Source organism: Triturus cristatus, chromosome 1_2 (assembly GCF_964204655.1).
Source record: "Triturus cristatus chromosome 1_2, aTriCri1.1, whole genome shotgun sequence".
Lineage (NCBI taxonomy): Eukaryota > Metazoa > Chordata > Amphibia > Caudata > Salamandridae > Triturus > Triturus cristatus.
Genome location: NC_140580.1, coordinates 706,367,282 through 706,388,070, shown reverse-complemented (window position 1 = coordinate 706,388,070; position 20,789 = coordinate 706,367,282). Strand labels below are relative to the sequence as shown.

The 20,789-nt window shown below is 48.3% G+C and overlaps 1 protein-coding gene across 2 annotated transcripts in view; it reads left to right on the top strand.

Annotated features, from left to right (window-relative positions):
* LOC146867869 (uncharacterized) overlaps positions 1 to 20,789 on the top strand; it is a 587,713-nt gene that overhangs the window by 429,176 nt on the left and 137,748 nt on the right. The window lies entirely within an intron of this gene.

The following is a 20,789-nucleotide window of genomic DNA, read 5'->3' as shown; positions in this document are numbered from 1 at the left end:
GTAAGATGAGTAAGTGGCCGGATTTTGGAAAATGGAAAACACAGCCTCTGAAGGTTACACTGGCTACTGAGTGTGTAGGGATTATCACCAGATTCTGGGTTTCATAGCTGTGCATGTTTGAGGGGCAGGGGTGGAGTGCAGTAGCAATTGTGCACTAACAATATGAGGGTAGTCCAATCACCATGCATGCTTCAGGCTCCGAGATCTGCCGGTTGAAGTAGACAATGAGGCCTAGAGGGAGAAGCTCAGTAACATATTCCTTCCCTTCTCATTTGATCCACTATAAAAGAGAACACACCTGACTGCAAAGTTCTATCTACTTTCCTCACCATAGAGTAACTACTGTACGTCCCCGAGACAGTAAGGAGTTTCTGTCTAATAAGGTTGGTGTCCTGCTCAGAAAGCACTCTTCTCCTGAGTAAGTGTTTGGGTGATTTTGTTTAGGATGTCAGTGCCTGACCCAGGGAGCCAATTAACTGGCCTGTTTCCTTTCTTTGTGCATGGTTTCCATGTCGTGAGGCTTACTACATGAGGCTTGTGTTAGTCATGATCTTAGATATGCTTCCCATCTGTGCAGGGAGCTACCCCGATAGGTAAGGGGGTCCAACCCTCTGTGGGAGGCAGTCAAAGCAGTGACTGTCCTCCCATATGTGTACTGACCTCTGGGCTCTGTAGGGTTCTGCTGGACACTTTCTAGTGTTCAGCCTTGTGTTACACCCACATTGTACACCTACTCATCACAGGTGTCACCGGTCAGGTGACACTGCTTATAAAAGGGGACGGGCACACGTGCCCTGTGCCAGTTACAGTACCCGGCTCAGTGTGTCTGTGCAGTCATTTATCCAGCATGTGGACCTAGCGCCCAGAACTCCACAATAGCGATGAGGGGGTCTGACCTAGCGTGCCTGTTGGCTGCCGCTCTGCTGTGTCCCATGAGGGAAATCTAGCCGGAGGCACCCCCCACTCCTACTGCTTGCACAGTGGCAGGACAAGACAAGCTGATGGCCACCTGGTGGGCTGGGACAATGGCTCCAGTCTGCTAAGGCCCTTGCAACGGCCCACCTGCCTGCAGTGTGCCACAGCCCGCACAATAAGACCTCAACGCTTGAGGCACCCACACACCGCCAACTCAGTGCAGGAGTATCGACCCACAAAATCAGGACAGGCCTTGAGAGCCGGTGCTGGCCCTCTGCTGCCACCACAAGGAAAGGGACTGCTTTGCCCACGACACCCACCGGCAGGGCTCACATTCCGTGAGAGCGCAGTGAAGTGGAGATAGCGGTATCGGCAGGACATCGAGGCAGCAAGCCCTTAACCTACAGGTATGACCAGCCCCCTCAAAACTCACGCCGCACCCGGATGAGGGAAAGAACAGGAGCGACATACCAGTAAAGCACACAAACCCCCCAGTGAGGGCCGCATCCAAGCAATACCATGGTGCCCCGCCATCAACATGTTCTTAAGATAAGCCGCCCTGCCGTACTTTGCACCTGCATCACCAGCGCCCTTGTGAAGCGCCATAAAATATAAATTAGGCCAGTCACATACAGGACCAATGGCCCACCAATCAGCACTTACCTCGCACTCTCTGACTCACCTGCGATGAATGAGTAACACAGCGGCCTGACAGGAAGCGCTTTAGTAAACTGTTTCCCTGCCACTAGCCGCCCGCTACATGAGTGAGACAACCAAAGCTGCAGCAGTCTGTGAAAAGTGGCGGCTGCAGCGCCACATAGTGCTGCTTTGTTGCACCGCACCCAGGACTTTTCCATGCAGCCTTCAATGAAACTTACCTGCACCTCAGAGACTGTGAGGCAAGCGGCAGAAGGAAGGCCGCCGCGCAAAAACCTTCATAGTCACCAATAGTGCCTGGCAGAGTCCCCGCGAAGAGTGGGCAGGCTGTGGATGCCCTGATCAACCCCCGATCTCCCGCATTGACATCCGTGTCTCGCGAGACCCGTAGCATCTGAAGAGCTGCTGGGGCCTGAGCAGATAGGTGGGCTCAGCGCCTCTAGCGACGACTCATTAAGCCACACACAGTAAAACAGGCCATACCTGCTGAGGTGCCCTAAAGCTGTTCTGTCTGCTGCCATCTGTCATGGTGAATAGGTGCCGCACTAGGAATCCGGCATCTCTGGAGGCCCACAGCGTCTGGAAAGCTGCAGCGGCCTCGTGGAGAGAAGGAGCTACAGCACCACCTGGCGAGGGACTGTGATGAGGAAGCCCTGACAGGCTAAGTAGGACAATCCAAACTGCACTGTGCGCCCCTAGTAGCCACCTGCCTGCACCACAAGAGAAAGACCTTTCACCTTTGTTGCGAGCCCTGTCTGCCGCTCCAGCCCCGTGGTGCGTGAATGAAGAAAGACTGCCGCCAGCAGCGTGTGAAGGGACCCTGCACCCTGACAACAGCATGAGAGGGCCTACTGGATCTCAAGGCAAGGCAGGCCCCCAGTGAAGCACATCAATGCTGCCATAGTTTCTGAGCAGCAGGAAAAGGACACTAAGTGAAGACTGCCTGCAGTGCGAGTGGACTGTGCACCCTGATGCCTCCTGGAGTACACCGCTACACCAGCAACCCCGAAAGCTGGCCCGCAGCATAGAGAAAGCAGCTGCGGCAAAGGTAAAGTTTCCACAGCGCCACCTAGCTGAAACCAATGAACTGCACCAGTAGGAGCAACTGGTTCCTCTGTGACCCCGTGACTTTGGCATACACAGTGGTTTCATGTAGAAACATGAGAGGAGCCCCACTATGCCTGAACCTACTGCCTGCAGAACCCTCACAGGACAGGAGACCGATACGGCCACAAAGAAGCCAGAGCAGGTGCTGAATATACCATGTGTCCCCCGGTGACTGTCTTTTGCCACTGCAGCACTAAACAAGTGGTAGCCCAAAAGAGCAAGATTACCTTGCAGAGAAGCCTACACATGAGCCTGGGAGAAGCAACAGCAAAGTACTGCTGCTCCTGGACAGGTGGTGGCCAAGTAAGCCTCACGGAAGGCGTAAGGAGAACATGCGCTGCATGCGCACCCCCATTGGCTGTCTGACGCCACCACAAGTGAGGAAATTGTGCCACACGCCCCTGGAGGTGAACGGCCCCCACCGCAAGGAAGAAGAGCAAGGACGCCAAGCACCAGAAGAGTGCATCTTGAAGAAGGACCAAGGGCGCTTAGTCCGAGATGCACTGACGCATGTACCCAGAAGCTTGACAGCACGGGCAGGTGTACAGGAGAGTGAGAGCTCTCCACATAGAAGAAGCATGGCTGAACAAGAAGAGGCAGGGCCAGCCGGCCACCTGCGACACATTATGGCCACCATTGGCCCAGCATTGTGCACGTCACACGACCGACTCTGCCAAGCATGCCTGTACGGCGGCAGAAGTAAGCGCTATGACAGCGTACGCTAGAGGCGCAAGCATGACCTCCTCAAGCGAAGAAGGTAACGTGCCATCCTGGCAGAGGAGTACCACGAAAATCCCTGAGGTGGCGATGGGGCCTGCAAGAAGTCCACGAGGAGTAGAAGCAAGTCCTACTGACAGGACAGACCTGTGACAGGTCTGCAGCAAAGAAAAGATGCAATCCTAAGAACAGGACGCGACCAGTGAGATGTCCATGAAGCGCAAACATGAGACATGTGGCATGATGCCACATCTGAGTGAGGAACCTAGTCGGAAAAAGGAGAAGAGCGTGGCAGGACGCCACATCGCGAAGGAATAGAAGAGCGTGGCAGGACGCCACACCGCGAAGGAGGAGAAGAGAGTAACATGACGCCAGAGGGCGAACAACCACCACAGGTGCTCAGAAGAAAAGGGAGAAGAGCGATAAGACGAAGGACTCGTGCCAGCACTGAAGAAGGTGTTCAGCAACACAAGCCAGTCATTAGGGTGCAGAGACATCACTGTAGACAGCTCTACGGGAGGACCAACCGTAAGGTGCTAGCTAGCGCGATCTGCGTCCAGGCCCCACGTTTCACCGTGTGACCGTCCACTCACCTGTCACCGGCTGCTTGGCTTCGATGGCATCACGTCTAGCAAGTGCACCTGCCAGAAGATAACCTATAAGTGGCCACGAAGTCCCTCCAGTTCTCCTCACTCCATGATATCACCTCAAGCAAGAGAGCGCCGCCTGTCGCCCCAGTGTAAGAAAGTTATCGTACTCATTATCCAGGTGCATCACCACCAAGAACATCTAAGGAGCATCGCACCACCAGAGTGAATCCAAACTATCAAGACATTGGAGTTCAATGAGACACTCCTGGCCCCATGGGAAGCTAGGCACCCAGGAACCTTCTGTGTGCCCCCGTAACCCTGAGCCCTGCCAAAGAAGAGCATACCCGACCATTAGATTATCCACCCTTGGGGTTACATGAGGCTTGGCCGTGGCCCTGTTGGGAGTTCCGCAGCGAACCCTCAGCGCGGCCCACGAGAGTCCTGCACAGCCCATGCAGTCATGTGGCAATCCAGGGGCTAGGACCTCAACGGAGTTCCTTTGAGGGGGGAATCCCAACCGGAGAGATGTGTCGGCAGCAGCTCCACGACAGGCACAGGGAAGCATGAAGGTCACTGACAGAGATTGGCCACCCAAAGACCATCTGATGTAGGCATGTGACCCTGAGTCCTGACGGCAAGAGCACACAGACTCTGAGACACCTCCCTCTGCAGCTGCATGAGCGACTTGGCTGTGGTCCTGTTGGCAATACCTCAGCGACACCTTCACGCGGCCTATGAAAGGCCCGCACAGTCCAGACGGTCCCATGGCAGCCCAGCAGGAAGGCCCTCCAGGAGACTTCTGTGAGAGGAGAGTCCAGGCAGGAGAGTCTGAAGCTGCTCGGCTAGTGGGAATTGGAAAGCATCATCGCCTCCAAGGAAGGCCCTCATCCACCAAGGTCACCCTCCGTATTTGCAGGTTTGCCGTCCACTGGAGCCTGAGCGCCTGCAAGAATATCTCCAAAGTGGACTCCACCACTGCTCCAGATGCACCGCTATCTGACCTGTGCAAATAGAGTCCATCACTGCGATACCAGGCCGGTCTGAACTACATCGCTGAGGAGGACCAAAGCTTCCTGACTATGCGGTCCAGAGCTCCAGCACTGCCTGGCAGATAGCCTGAAAAGACTCATTGGCGCTGTGCATTTTTTTTTTCTTCATAGGTTGGACTTTTGTTTGTTTCTTTTTCACTAGGTGTGGGAGGGGTGTAGTATCCTACTGGACACGTTCTAGTGTTCAGCCTTGTGCTGCACCCACACTGTACACCCACCCATCACAGGCATCACTGGTCAGGTGACCCTGCTTATAAAAGGGGCCGGGCACATGTGCCCTGGGCCAGTTACAGTATCCTACTCAGTGTGTCTGTGCAGTCATTTATCCAGCATCTGGGCCTAGCGCCCAAGACACCACAGTCTCCTCCGATGTTTCCCTTTCCTGGGGAGAGTGGAGGTCAGTTGGTTAGGCATTAGAGCAGGCTTCTCCAACGAGTAGCTTGTGAGCCACAGGTAGCTCTCCGTCTCCCTGTAAGTGGCTCTCCTGTGTGCAGCCCATCCAACTATATTAGATTGGTTGAATGTATGCATACTAAAATGGAAAAGCACTTATTCAGAATGAATATGTGTATTTTGAGAACTAATAAGCTAATGTTTGGAGAAAAAGTAATTGAGTTTCCAAAATATTTTTAAAGCTGATATTTCAGTGATAAATCGTGCGGCACTGGGGAGACGTATTACTAATATTGTTAGCTTGGTGCAGGGGACATTGTGAGGGTGGGGACTTACTACTTATATTGTTACCTTGGTGCAGAGGGCATTGGAGCTGTGGCTGTTATGTATTACCCATGTAGAGGCATTTCGCATTGACCAGGCCTTTTTTCATATTGCAACTGGCAACCGCGCCTGATGCACTGAGTTGATCACTACTAGTAATTTTGCAAATGGTGGCCAGTAATGTAACATTGTATGAAGTGGTCACTCTTGCAACACTATTAAGATTAGTAGCTTGGGATGATTTTCAATGAATATAAGTAGCTCTTCCTACAGAAAAGTTTTTGAGACCCCTGCATTAGAGTGTGTCCACCTGACTTGCCAAGGGCCTGAGCCGAAACTTGCTGAGTGCCCTCAGTCCAGGTACCAGGTAGGAGCTATGAGAGCTGTAGGAGAGTTTTGGGCAGAGGTAGGTGACCCTGTGAACAGGGCGCCCTTACCATGCGACTCCCCACCCCCAGGCCGGGACTGACTGTATATTCCATCTGGTTTTTCCCTGGTGGCCTGGAGCCATTGGGGGCCAGGTCTTAAAGCCCAGGGCCGTGGTTGGATCCTCTGTCACTTCCCCCAGCTCCCCGAAATTAACTGCAGCAGGCACAGGAGCTTCGCGATATTGACAAGAGGGGGTCAGAGGGATGGAGAGAGCGACCAGAACGGGAGAGGAGCGAGCGTAGAGGACAGAGAGAGTGGATGAATGGAAAGAGGGGTAGAGGGGTAGAGCAAGGAGAATAAGGGAATAGGGCTGGTTTGAGCATTTTTTGCCAGTGCTGATTTTGGTTCACCAGTCAGGCCCCGCCCACCCCAAACAGTCATTGGTTAGAGGCACCCCCTTCACCTGTTAAACAGGCACTGGTTGAGCTGACTTCTAGAGACCTGGCAAAGGGCAGTGCATTTGACACAGGTCAGAGTTTACTGTGGAGAGCTGCGTCCATTGTAGGTTTTATTTAGGAGTTTAAATGCTGAAACTGAGACAAGACCTCCAGGAAGGAAGTGGTGACCGACGTACCTGTGATTGAAGATGCTCTCTGAAGACGAGTCTTGACACGCAGGTTTTGGGCACAGATCTCTGTGAGTAGCTTCAAAGCGATCACTGTCTGACGCGCGTCTGTGGTTCGGTGTGCAGACACGTCGTGGGCTGCCGTGTAGGATGCAGTTTCTAGTTTGATGGTAACGTCTCCTGGTATTAGAAGAGGATAGATTGCATAACCAATCCGCATCGAGTTCCTATTCAGCACCATATTACATTTTGTCTTCCGCTGAGAAATGTATTTTTTAATGTAACTTTTGATTGTTTTCCCATCGCCCATCTCTCCTTATCACTAGATAGATGTCAACATCTCCTCTTAAAATTCTTCGTTTAATAACGATCGTATCTTTTTAATGGAATCTATATTTGTAAAGAAGGAGTATATACATTTAATAGCACAATAGTTGCTGGGAAATTCCAAAGCTGCATTGCTTACTAATTTCTCCCTTTGAGGCTGTTGAGCTGGAATGATCTAACAGTGAATTGTTAGAAATTGGAATAGATATTTGCTGCCCTCTTCTGGCTATATAGGTGCATTGTTTTTTTTAACGAAATATCTTGACTGAATTTCTTTTTTGTTTTATCTGCCAATTTATTTTTGGCCTGTGACTCATGCCCGCAAAGAATATTTTTCTCAAATTTCAAAATATATGCAAATGCAGAAACAAAGGTGTCAGGGAAGGCTTTAGACGTTCCTGTTTCCCTGTAAAACCCCCTTGTAACGGCCTCCAGTTTCCAAAGTGCCAAGAGGCAGCTGTCAGCTTCATGTAACACTTTACAACAACTGATAAATAAAATATGTCAATGAATTGGGCACCTTTTGTATGGATTATATTTATTTTAGTGGCAAACCAAGCCACATGTGTATATCGGATAAAGTACCCCCGGCCATGTATTGCAGGTGTATTGCAAGTCACAAAGGAGTTCTATGACCATATAAAGGAACTAAGCTGAAGCTCGAGTTCCTTTATAAGTTCATGGAACTCTATAGTGACTTGCAGTATCCTTGTAATGTAAGACAGAGTATTTTTGTTCCTTATAATACTTAGACACACCCTCACCCTTCCCACAAACTCCTTAAATCTTTAGTATCTGATAGAGACTTCTAGCTGAAGATTCCTTAACTTAGAATAACCCCATGTATCAGATTTCTAGCTGTGGATTTCTGAACTGAGAATACCCCCAGGTATCAGTCTAGATCAGCAACACTTTTGAGCACTACTCCGGTGTGCCAGTAGGTGGCGCTGTGCGCATCAAACCATTTGGAGCCTGTCACATGCAGATGTCTGTGACAGACCTCAACTTGCTGTGTTTGTGGTGTGTGGAGCACAATGACGACTCCAGACATGTTGGGACTGCTGCACCATGAACCCGAAGGTGCTGAGAGAGCGATCCCTCAAGCTTCTCACCACCCAATGTTGATTACTTCAAGATGCTTAAGATCTCAGTCGTGCAGAAGGTCCCAGGATCGTTCGCGGAGCCGCACCTGGCGATCATCGTCTCATTCTAAGTCATAGGGGATATCTGGTAAATACCACAAGCATAAAAAATCCAAGAAGTCAAAGAGGTCTTCAACTTCACCACACCTGTCGAAGTTGTCCGACGAGAGGCAGGCACGTCGGCACTGCAGATGGCAGAGCCTGAGTCAGGGTCCGCTCTGCGCTTCCCTGACTTTCTAGGAGCCGAAGTGACCCCCACCCAGCTCAAAGAAGTTTATGACGCCATGCACCTCCTATTTAAGCTGGCCAGCTACTCTGTAGTGCCTTTGGGCTGTCCAGGTTTGGGAGGGGCTCCTACTGGATCCCCGCTTTTGGGTTCACCCTCAGCGCCAATCAGGCCCTGTGGATGCCTTGCTGGATCCAGAGCAGAGCCATGGCGAGACAAGCCTTTCCTCGACACCCGCTCCAGTTCCGACACCCTACAGTGGTGCCATTTCGCTCAATATTCCCAACTCCAACACGTACACAAGTGGGCGTTGCCCGATGCTGGTTCTGGCCAACACCGGGGCCATGATCTAGGGAGCGGAGCCAGTGCCTTTATCTATTGATAGGCTTAGAGAGGGAGTGGAGTGGAATGGGAGGGGCATGTGGACTCTTATGTTTACCAGCATCGCTTAGATGAGGGGGGCAACTGATAAGAGGAACTGGTGGGGGCCAGTGGGCTAGACACTTTGCCTGACACTCAGTCACGGCAGGCATGGCTCGCGGGTGAGGCGGCGGGTGCGAGGGGGGGGGCAGATTCCGCGCAGGGGTGGGGGGGATTTAGAAACAAGAAAATAAAACAAGCATTGGCATAGCCAATAGGTCTCGCCTTTGGGACCTTATAAGTGTTTAGCCATGCAACAGTTGATGTTGTTGCATCAAGGATATTGTGCTGGATAACTAAACACTTATAAGGTCCCAAAGGCGAGACCTATTGGCTATGCCAATGCTTGTTACTCACTGTAACCTACAACTCCCTCCGTCTTTGACGCAAAGACTCAACACCCGAGAATGGTGAAACGTTGACACTATGATGAGGTGAAGTTCTCGCCACCATCTACGCTATAGATCTGACGAGGTTTATCGGGTCAAAGGCCTTACATGATTCTTAGACGCAGGTAGGTGGTCAGATATGTAGCTGTTTATACACTCCATGGGCACTTCATTCACATCCGTAGCAATGCACCATAAGTACCAAAGCTTTAAATGTTTTCAAAGAAAAGGAAAAGCAAAAAAAGACAACGGAAACCCGCCACAATGAGCAAACAAAAACAGTGTACAACCAAGAAGAGATGCCAAAGAAAACGAAAATAAAAAGCACGTCTGTGTATGTAGAAAAAGATCAGGCTGTGGTCTCCAGGAAGGACTATTTCCCCTCTCCCACAGACCGTACAATGTGCCCCTTATAAATTTACAATGGGTCGCTTTAGTTCCAAACTGGCCGCCAGCAATTGTTAACCAAGTACAAAGGCTCCCGGGGGTTTTCCCTTAACACGGCCGGAACTATGCACGGGTGCAAACTAGATGGTCGCTGAGGAAGGGGCTATCAAGGTACGCTGCAAACAACTGATGGGAGAACAGCTTGAAGCGCCAATCAAGCATACTTCTAAGCACTATGGGGCATATTTACAAAGAGACAATAAAAAATTATCGCCGCTTTCGGCCGAAAAGCGGCGATAATTTTATCGCTATATTAGCAAGGTCAAACTAACGCGTGAAACCTTGCTTTAGCATGGGGATTTCTAATGCCCAGCTTTGCATCTCTAATGAGATGCAAACTGGGCGTTCCTGACCTGACATGATAGGAGAAATGTCGCTAAGCAACATTTCTCCTATCATCAAGCCCCACGCTATGAAGCGTAGCGTCAGGAAAAGTAGAGATAACACCTGTTATCGCTACTTTCCTAACACCTGCTTCAGGACTGACTTAGCCATGATATCCTATGGAAGGGGGATATCATGGCTAAGTTTGTGAGTCCCTATCAACTAGCTAACGTGAGATTATCACTGGGTTTCCAGCGATAATCTCACGTTAGCCAGTTATCGCCGATGAGATAAGCGTTGCTAATAGAACCCTATGTCAGCGATAAAAATCGGCGCTGCCGGCGATAATTATCCGAGCGCTAAGTGCGCTCAGCGATAATTATCGCCGGTTGTTGTTGATATGCCCCTATTTAAGTAGCCAGTCTCTCGGTTGGTCTGCGTGCTTGAAACAATCACGAGGCCTCGCTGCAGACCCATTTCTTATAACGCACGCATCTTACAGGTTTATTTCATTAGAAGGCAGACCCACCGTCACAAATTATACCAATCGTAGGGCTTGAAACTTTTTGGAAAGATGCAACCACCATCGAAGCTCATTCTGAGACAACAGAGCAAGTCCTCACAGGACTCCGACAGCTTGGGTATCCCTCGATGTACTGTATACAGTCTTACACGCCTCCAATTTAGGATCTTAGCAATACCATCCTACCCGTGCGCTTTGTTAAAATGTGCTGCCCTCTCATTTTTTCATCATTCTTTCTATCCTGGCTTGCTTGTTAACCGTAGTGACAGTTAACGTTTTATTCCCGCGTTAAATGCCTTTCTACTAATTTTAGAACTAAATCAGTCTCACCTTTTAGTCATGCCCCAGTCACATTTAAACTTTGACCGGTGTCTTGGTATTTATGCCACATCTGTCTATGTCCAGGTGAACTTGGCTCTGAAAGTTGGTCACTAGGCCAATGGTAGAAACTACCCCTTGTTTCTGGGATGTGCAAGTGAAGGTGCAAAGCACTGAAACATATACCACCTTGTTCACCATAAAGCACAATGCAGGAGGCTCGTGTGTTCATGGCGGGGCTTCCGAGGAAAGCGAGGCAGGGTGTAGCGGGGCACATGGAGGAAGGCACCCAACAGCCACGAGCCACCAAGTAAAGGTCATCAAAAGGCAGTGCATTACCAAAAACACCAGATAATGCGTCAGACACTGCCTTCCAGTCACGGACTTTCATTTCACACCACTGCCGATGCATTCTGGGAGTTGTAGTCGTGGATCACATCAGCTGAATTGACTGCTTTAACAATTTTCATGATAATGACTTTGCAGGTGGAATATGCGGTCTTCCACAACATGGCGTCACCTTCTGACTTTAATCCAAATACATCATCATGACTCAAGTCTGAGTTTGGTGTTTCTCTCCAATTAACCGGAGCACTGCTAGAAAACTTTCAGCTAGGTGTTATGAAAAGTAAGATCTGCCAGCTTCCTTGATGCAGGTAGTAGATCTGTGAGCAGTGTGTACCCCCTGCATCCATTACATTGTTTTCTTCGAATACAGGCAGTAATTATATTTTTAAAGGCAAATGAATATTATCCAATGAAAATATGAAAGTTTTAAAAGTTAATGGCCCCTTGAACTGAACTCCCCAAATCTTTGACAAAGTAAACAAGCAGAAGGGTGCAAGAGGCGACTGGCGGAAAACAATAATTAACACACTCGCCCACGAGTCCTTAGCAACCAATATACACTATTAAAAAAGACAAGCGCGGCAGCGAAAGTTAAAGTGACGGGCAGCGTTTACCTTGCGGGAGTGAGCAGCGGCGGGCGCGATAATTGCAAACAGATGGCGCCGCTGCTCGCTCCCGCAAGGTAAACGCCACACATTCATGAGGGCTCATTGGGAACAGTGCAGTACATGCACGAATTTCCCAAAAAGTCCTGAGCGATTCCAAGAGGTCCCTCCTATGCAGCGCTTGTGCGCTGCGTTGGCGAGACCTAAAAACGTACTACAAGCTGGGCCCCTCTTCTTCTCTGCTCCTGCTCTCCTGCCTCTGACAGGAACAGGAAGCAGGCAGCTAGGCTCCCACTCCTAAGCCAATCACAACCCTTCAATGCAGCATTGTGATTGGTCTGAGCGCCGTAACACCGCGCTCAGCCTGTGGCTGGAGGGGTGGGCATGTTCTCCATGCAGGCTGTAATGCAGCCTGCATTGAGAACAGGGAAGTGTGCATGACTGGTTTGGGCGGCCCGAGAGGGCTGATCAAACAGTCATTGTTCACTTTAGGAGTGGGCAAACCCCTCCCCCCCTGCAATGCTATGAGAGCAGAGCGGCCCCGCCCACCTACCTGCCGCAAAGCATCAAGACACAAACAATAAACAAAAAATACACAAACAACTGAGTTATTGTCATTTTATGTTTGTTACGGCTTAAAAGCAGTGAGGCGACGTTCCTCTGCCATAGTGGAGGAGCCGTCCCTGCTGACACGGGTTTGGTCTCTCCTTCTTTAGTAGTTATGGAGGAGGAAGCTTCTCTTGCCATGGTGGTGTTTAGGGCAGCTGAGGTCTTGAACCTTAATCTTCCCTCAGTGGCAATCAAGACAAACAACTTGATGGAGGTGCTTCAGCCAGGAGTCAGCCCCTCCGAACCCTTGTTCCCATTCAATGAAGCCTTTACTGATGTCCGATTTGAGACCTGGTCCAAGCCCGGCACAGTGTCTTCTGTGCATAGAACATTTGCCTGCCGCCATCACCCCACTTCGGGGGGCCCCAGTTTCCTAATTCAGCACCCCACCTCGGAGAGCTTAGTGGTCTAGGCCTCCACTTCTAAGATCAACCCCGGCATGTTCCTTGCCACTCCACTAGATAGGGAATCCAAAAGCCAGAAGGCCTTTTGAAAGAGGATGCTCTCTTCTGCGTGCCTTTTGGACCAATACTCCCATATGATCTGGGATTCGGATTTGGTTGCTCAAGTGCTGTCCATGGTCTCAAAGGTGGTCCGAGCAATACTCTCCCAAGTTATGGGAGGAATGCAGCAAAGTTCACCATACGATACATATACAACCGACTTGCTGGGTAGAGTGATTTCAACATTGATGTCCCTATGGCGCCATGCCTGGCTGAGAATGACAGTTTTTTCAGGAAATGTCCAAGTCTCGCTTATGGACATTCCCTTTAATGGCTCTCGCTTTTTTGGAGAGAAGGTGAACTCAGCGCTGGAGCTCTTTAAGGAGAGCAGAGCTACAGACAGTTTCCTGGGCTTGTCTATAGCTCCTAGTCAACCCAGTCCATCTTCTGCCCCTTTTGTGGCCACAATAATGGTCTCCAACCACATCCATACCTTCCCAGCCACTATGGTCAACAGGCTTCCAAGCCTTTTCGTGGCCAAGGATGTGGCTTCCATAAACCAAGTGAGTGAGGCAGTTAGAGATTGGGACAGTCCACCACCCCCCAAAGCTGTAGCCTACAAACCCTTTTAGTTTGTTTTTCTCCCAGTGAGAGGCAGGATACTCCATCACCTCCACCACTGGCGGTTAGTAACATCAGACTGTTGGGTGTTGTAAATAGTCGGAAGGGTCTACTCCCTCCTGTTTCTGACTACCCCATAGAAGTTATTTAGGCTCATGGCCTCCTGCATTCTGCTTACGACTCATGTCTTTTGACATATATGCAGGCTCTGCAGTGGGACCTGAAGTCCCATTGGTCGTAGCATCAGGGGAATCTCTCTGACATGGTCGAGATCTTGGAGGCAACTGTGAGAGATCTGCAGTGGTGGCTGACGAACCATGATTGGGCCAGTGGCAGACCTCTCTACCTTCCCCAACCAGAGCTGATTATAGTGACAGATGTGTCACTTCTGGGATGATGTGGCCATCTGGGAGAGGTGGAGATCAAAGGACTCTGCTCTCAGGCAGAGTGAGGTCTCCACTAAACTCTGTTGGAGCTTCGGTGATTTGCTTGGCATTGGAAGCCTTTCTTCCTATGATCAAGGGAAGGCTGGTACAAGTGTTCATGGACAACACCACTGCCATGTGGTTCTGCAACAAACAGGGTCGGGTCGAGTCCTTCACCGTTTGTCAAGAGGCTGTACGTTTCTGGACATGACTGCAATGCCAGGGGATTTCCCTGGTGGTTCAACATTTGGGGGGCTCTCTGAATGCCAGGGCGGCCAAACTAAGGTGAAGATTTCTAGTGGGTCATGAATCCAGAGGTAATGCAAGGCTTCTTTCAGCAATGGGGAGAGCCTTTGTTGGATCTCTTTGCCGTTGCATTATCAGATGTAAATCTAGCTACTCCAAGGATTGGAGAAAAGAAAATCTTCCTCATGCAATGTGCGGATGACCTCATTCTCTTAGATCACACAAACGTTGGCCACCAAAAGGCACTTCACGCATTGAACAAATACAGTTTAAAGAACAAACTGATTGCCAATGCGAATAAAACCAAAGATGTGATCTTTGGGCGCCACCTGGAAAAAAGGGCCAAAAAATGGGGGTTGGGGTCCCAAAGCTAGAGTGCATCCAGAATTATAGCTATTTTGGGGAATGGCTCTGTGAAACGGGAAAACAAACCTTACATCTGCAAAAAATAAAGAATAAAAGAAAGATGGTTATATATGCTCTCTGCAAACGAAATAAATCCCTCAACACCCAGACGACATAGGCCATACGGAGGGTGATCACAACAAAACGTTTGCCCTCCGTCAACTATGCAAATCAAGCATTGCCCAGAATGTTGGTGGCTGAACTCAATAAGATACAATGCATGGGTTTTGAGCGCATATTCCAACGGGCATCTTAAATGCGGAATTCTTTGATCAGACTCGAATTTGATCTCGTTACCCAAATACCCGACAGCATGGTTGCCCTGGGAAAATATTTCAACCAGACAACAGTTGCCCCTGAGAATACAATGAAGGCAGTCCTAAAAACCAGTTTTGCGACTTATAGCAATCCTTGGCATGAGCCCCTAAATATGGCAGTGAAGAAGCTACAACGAATTGTAGAAAATTGGACCCAAAACACCACCAATTACTACGCCATTATAGCTGCAATAAAAAAGCAACTGCATCCCTGCTCACTTGAAACTGAAATCAAGGTCTTACTACATTGGGGCACACATGTCTCCCTCATAACATCCTATTGAACCCAATCTATTCAAGTGCATATTCACCAAGCACTGGGGAAATGAGTGTTAAAGCAAATACAATGGGCAAGGCTGGTGCTCCTTCCAATAAGAGAGTGGATTGCCGGCTGGAAATCGCCCGAAAGACACTGCAGACTGTGCGACTATAGTAAGGAATCACTGGCCCACCTCCTATGCTGTTGTCCAGGTCTACACAACGACCTTTGCATACTCCTGAGGCCAGTCTTTTTTCATCATAGCATTCAATCCATCACAGAGGATCAAAACCTTCTATTGTCCCTGGAAACAGTGACAGATATGGCTAAAAAGGCAAATTTATTCATCTGGCACGGACATTGCTAAATGACAGATCACTGACAGTCGCACCCCAATAGTTGTACACTGCCCCGTCCCTTAGCAGCGAGCTGCACAGTGCGCAATAAGTTCCAAATTAGATCTTAGAGCCTTGCTTAAATCTGCTTTTAGTTTTGTTGTCAAATTAATTGACTTAAGAACTGAATGAATTGTTTTACATATTGGGGCACATGCATCAACCATTTTTGCGAGCGCAAACAGTGCGATTCGCAAAAATCGGCCGTTTGCGCCCGAAAAATGGGCATTTGCGATGCATGAAGGGTCAAGGCACTCGCAATTTGAGAACTCGCAATTAATTAATTTAAGGATTCGCAAATTGAGATTCCTTAAATGCAATGCATTAGAGTAAAATAATTAGCGATTTCGCTGATAGGGGGCGCAAATTACCATGAAGTTGAACTTCATGGTAATTTGCAAAAACTTTGAAAAATGCACGAAGGTGCATTTTTCAAAGTGGCAGGTTACACACACACATGTCCTTTGGATGTGTGTGCGCAACATTTGTACACAGATCGATTTCAGGGGTGCATCAGGGTGTCGTTTTGACACCCTTGCACCCTTGAAATTGCATTCTCAATTTTTCGATTCTCTAATTGAGAATCGCAAATTGAGAACGTCCTCCCATTCATTCCTATGGGCCTCTAGGCCCATAAAAATGAATGGAGAGGTATTCCTTAATTGCGACTCGCAATTTGAGACTCGCAATTAAGAAATATTTAGAAATCGCTATTTTGTAAGCGATTTCTACATGCATAGGCTTTTGCGAGTCCTTATTAGCGAATCCTTATTTTTCGCTAATAAGGAATAGCAAATGGCATTTTTGATGCATGTGCTAGATTGTCTTTTATATATTATATCAATGTTTAACTTATTTTAGATATCTTTGTAATGGTTTTATGTAATCATATAATAAAGTTATTTATTAATAATAATCACTAGATGTGTCACATGTCACTTGTAATAAAGAGATAAGCTTTTTATACAGGGATTACAGACACCCAACGTAATTTTTAATGCTTGGATTATTTATTAATAATTGGCGAGATAAAATTTACTGCCTGGTATATTACAATGCAACACCACTAAAGGTATGTAATTTACATCAGGTATAAACCTGCAGTAATTGAAGCACTGGAGGGCGGTCTCAGATTAACAAATTGGTGGAGTTACTAGAGCCCAGTTTATAAAAAATGGCACCTACATTTGTGATGCCAGCAGGCCTCAGTTCAGAGTTGGGACCTGCACAGAGGAGGAAGGTTGTGGTGGGAGGGAAATGGTAGTGGGTGCCCCTTCGTACAACTCTATTGTCGGTGAATACTAAAGTAGAGTGGCAAGCGCCTGCACCCGCTACCATGAGCGACGCGAGGGAAGGGAAAGAGTTCTGCTGATGTCAGCAGATTTCTGCCCCTCCTCCCATGTAGCAATGGGAGTGGCATGAGAGTGGCAGTACGAATGGCATCGAAGTGGCTCCTTATGACTTTAAAAGCTCACCCAGGGAAATATGAAGAATCACATTTTTATTTATGGTTAGGAATAAAATCCTATGCACTAATGCTCATGTCATGATGATCAGTTATGGACGCAGTTAGCCAATGCAGGCACCGGAACATATATAACATAACATGTGTATTTGTAAAGCGCACGTTCACCCAGCAGTCTCTTGGCGCTGAATAACACCCAACTCAATGGTACTCATGCACCTTGTCTGCATTGCGCCAGCCTCTGAGGGAGCCCTGCACTAGGTCAACACTCACAAAGGAGACGGGAACATCCTATCATGAATGAGAAATTAACCTCACTCTACAACACTGCCTGATCATGCCACTCTCACCTTGCACGCCTCCCCAGGTGCAAAGTGTGCATGCGTGTTAAATGTGTATGTGCATTTTTGTTTGTGAAGAGGCTCTCGAATTGTACATTAGTACACATGCAGATTGGGAAAAAGCATCTGTGAATATGGCATAGTATTTTTCTTTAAAATTAGTCCTGTCAACTTCCTCACCGAGAAGTTGGGCGAGCGAATCTCACTTTCTGGTAACTTCCTGTGTCTACCTGTAGTCCAGCATATGTCGCCAAGTGAAGTGGTCCTCACCTGGGTGTAGAGGCCCTCTTCTACAAAGCAGTTTGGTAAATTCTGTAATAAGATTAGTGTCATATGTGTCATTAATAGTAAGGTGAACTTGAACAGGGTGCATGGTCCTATTGACTTCTGTGGGAGGCCTGCATTATGCAGAGCCTAGTGGGGTGGAATAGTGTATATATTGCATAGCAGCATGCCAGTCTCTGATGATCTCTGCGGGTAGGGCCTGATTACTAGTGTGGCCTGGAATGCAAGAATAATTGTCGCAGTGGATGGACTGGTGTGTCTGAAGTCTGCTGTAGCCAGATTGCTCCGTGTGTGTGAGAGAGATGGGGTCTGCAGCTGCAATTAGAGCCAGGTGCTCTGCACTCCATGGGGTGAACCGTTTAGCCGACGGCCATTTGTGTGAAGGGTCAGGACTGGCAAAGGAAAACAAGAGCAGGACTGATTGGCACCATTCCCACTTTGAACTACTGGTGGTGATTCCTTATAGTGCCACCATCCCTTTCACCATATTGTTAGAGGCATATTTCTAGTGTACAGCAGCCCCACACCGGGAAACCCAATTGGAGAAGCTCAAGTGTCAGAAACGACTCCAGAACTACTGTTGAAACCATCATACTCTCTTATCTGGATAATGGCAATGGCCCACTCCATGGTCTCTGAGGCTACACACTGGCATCTCTTATGGGCATCCTACACACCACAGCAAGTCTCATCCAGGGCCTGAAGAAATACATTCACATCACCCCCAGCCTGATGGAACTCCATTGACTCGCATTGTCGGCCCGCACCATCTTCGATGCCAGCTTCATCATTTACTGAGCCATCATGAACAGCATCCACGCTTATCTTGCAGACAAGCTCCCCATCCGCAACAAGGACATAACAAAACATGTGTATTTGGAAAGCGCACATTCACTCAGAAGGGTATCTTGGTGCTGAATAACATATGTTTATTGGACACCATCAGACTGCAGACTAAGAAGTGTAAAATTAAAAAAAGAAAAAAACAAGCCAGCAGGCCTTTTTCACCTACGCACCCTGTATTCATCAGGAACACCCAAATTAGGAAAGAGCTGAAAACTCACCTCTTTAAAGAACACTCTATCGTAATGCATTAACCTTCCACAATCCAACTTCCTCTCTTGTCACTCCTCAACTTCATGCATGTACAGAGCTCTGCTTTCTTTTGGCTAGGTTCACGCCATAGAAATTCCATATACATTCATACACATGGGTGCAATATGCAGGTCACTGTTAAGGCCACTAATCTTGTGGCTGGGTCAGGCACTGTTTCAGTATCCTTCCCTTTGACCCAGGTTGTGCTATTCCTTTTTCTGGCATCACAGTAAGCACCTGCCTAGATGTCCTTTTTGTCCTGGCGGCAGTCATTGCTTATCTGGAGACATACATCGAAGATATCCCAATCCAAGAGCCAGCATCCACCAAAAGGGACAGTAGGGAGTATTTCCATCACCGTGGTCCACAGACTTGCACCATGCCACCCATGAGTAGTTCGCCAGAGGATGTGAGAAGGGAAAGAAGTCAGTGTTAAGATTGCATCCTGACTCTGCTGACCTCCTGTGACGCACATTGTTGATAGAGCCCTTAAGGGTTTTGCTTCAAGCGCATGTTGGCATGGGTAAATAACTATTCCTGGCAAGCTAGGTCGGCTTGACCCCTTCCATGTTGTGGTGTTACCCACACTCACAAATCTGTAGCACCTAAAGAAAGTAGTGATGGCACATAATGTGTTACTGCCCATTTCCTTGTGCTGAAGTTGTGGTGCAATGTTTGGCAGGTCCTGCACAGCCTCAACACCGGCAGAAGGCACTGTTTTTCTTTGAGTTTATGGGACGCTCTGTACAGGGGTCACACTGATTTGCACACATTCATATTTGGTGACATCAGCCCACTCTTGTCTACAGGTTGCATAACTCCAGACAAAAGAGTAGCCAGAAAATGTAATATCCCCCACTTCGAATCCTATCCCAAAATGCACTGAATGAGTGAGGAGAGAAAGCTTGGCACTCGTATGGTCACTTCCCTGAGAAGATCCTGGTAACAGTGGGGCCAAATTGCCTTATATACATGCATTCTCAATAGATTTATCCATCCATCCATCTCTCTGTCCTTCCTTCTCTCATTCATCCTTCCTTCTCTTCATCCACCCATTATTCCCTTCAGTCCATCAATCCTATCCATTCATCTCTCCATCCATCTACTAATATTTTATATCCTTCTCAACATCATCTTTATTGCTGTCATCTGTCAATCATCCTGACTTATCTTCATCCACTCACCGTCCTTACATCTCTGTTATCCTATCTGCAATAGTTCCTTCTTTCATCATTCTTTGTTTCTCTCCATTGTTCAACCCATCGATACCTTCATCCCTCCATCCGACGTGCAATTCACCAATTCAGCCATTCCCCACTTACCACCCATACATTCATCTATCTCGCCATCCAGCCCTTCCTACTTTCTTTCCTGTCATGCTCTCGTGTTGCATTTTACCTCTCTCCCTGCTACTCCAGCTTTTCTTCCCCACCAGCATTGCCAATCAGAGTGAAAGTAAACATAATCTACATTTGAAAGGATGGCCTTTCCAGTGGCCTTTCCAGTGGCACCCACCCCCACTCAAGCTGCTAATGTGGGGGATTCATGACGCCACTGACTCCAGGCTCTGTCCCAGTAGGGACAGGCACTACATCATGCCCTGTGCCCCTCATCCCACACAGGTGGACTCGGAGTTACTAGAGGCTACATCACATTCATGTGTTTTTGTAAGATAACTTATAATCATTGGGCATTTCTTATGTGGTTAGTATATGAACTTTGTCCCTCTGCACTTCAGCTGCCCCTGTCAAATAGAAGATATTCATTTACTTTTTTTATCAGTGTCTCTTCACACATCAACTCTGATTGCAGCCTCTCAACACACAGTTACTCATCATTGCACATGCAGCATTCATTTAGAACACTCAGACCTCAGAAACTGCACATGCTCTTCTAACCTGTTCAGTCCACCTAACTCAAGATTCAACCAAATGCAATATCCCATTAAATGACACAGGCAGTCCCAATATATGACTATTACACTATCACATTCCTGCCTCATCTTTTTAGAGTATCCCACAATGCACCCAAAGAGGCTACCATTCAGTAGTGATCATTCCATGTCGTG